This window comes from Calidris pugnax, unplaced genomic scaffold, assembly GCF_001431845.1.
Source record: "Calidris pugnax isolate Ruff unplaced genomic scaffold, ASM143184v1 scaffold380, whole genome shotgun sequence".
Taxonomy (NCBI): Eukaryota; Metazoa; Chordata; class Aves; order Charadriiformes; family Scolopacidae; genus Calidris; species Calidris pugnax.
In genome coordinates this window covers 8,187-8,859 of record NW_015091089.1, presented here as the reverse complement: position 1 = coordinate 8,859, position 673 = coordinate 8,187, and the positions used below count along the sequence as shown (strand labels likewise).

Genomic DNA, 673 nt, shown 5'->3' with positions numbered 1-673 from the left:
CGGGGGGGGACAGAGGGACATGAGGGGACGGTGCCACCAGCCCCAGCACACGCTGGGTGTCCAATGTGAGTGGGGACTGGAGGCACTGGGGGGGAACTGGGCTGAACTGGTGGGTACTGGTCTGAACTGGTCTCCGCCAGACACAGTACATGCTGGACGTCCAGTGTGAGCCAAACTGGGGGCACTGGGGGCACTGGGAGGGACTGGGAGGGGACAGAGGGACATGAGGGGACGGCCCCACCAGCCCCACTAGATACTGGATGCCCAGTGTGAGGGGGGACTGGAGGCACTGGGGGGATACTGGTCTGGACTGGTCTGAACTGGGGGGTACTGGTCTGGACTGGTGGGGACTGGTGGGGACTGGGGGGGACTGGTGGTACTGGGGGGGAATGGTGGGGCTGGGGGGGACTGGGGGGGGGGGGGGGGGGTGGGGGGACCTGCTCTGCTGCTGGTGCTCTCTGAAGCACAAGTTGAGACATTTTTGAAAAGAGGAGATTACACCAGTCCTACCCCAGGAATGGCACAGTATGTAGATTCCTCTTCCTTAGGGGTGGTGGAGGTGTGAAGGATTATAAGAGAGTGTGTTTTCTGTTGCACCTCACACCATGAGGGCTCTGGTTTTTATTGCAACGAGGGACCAGCAGCAGATGATCCATGAGAGAAAAGGCGATAC

At 60.6% G+C, this 673-nt stretch overlaps 1 protein-coding gene across 1 annotated transcript in view; it reads left to right on the top strand.

Annotated features, from left to right (window-relative positions):
* LOC106897290 (cell adhesion molecule 4-like) overlaps positions 1 to 673 on the top strand; it is a gene marked incomplete at its 3' end in the record, with an annotated part of 38,472 nt that overhangs the window by 29,644 nt on the left and 8,155 nt on the right. The window lies entirely within an intron of this gene.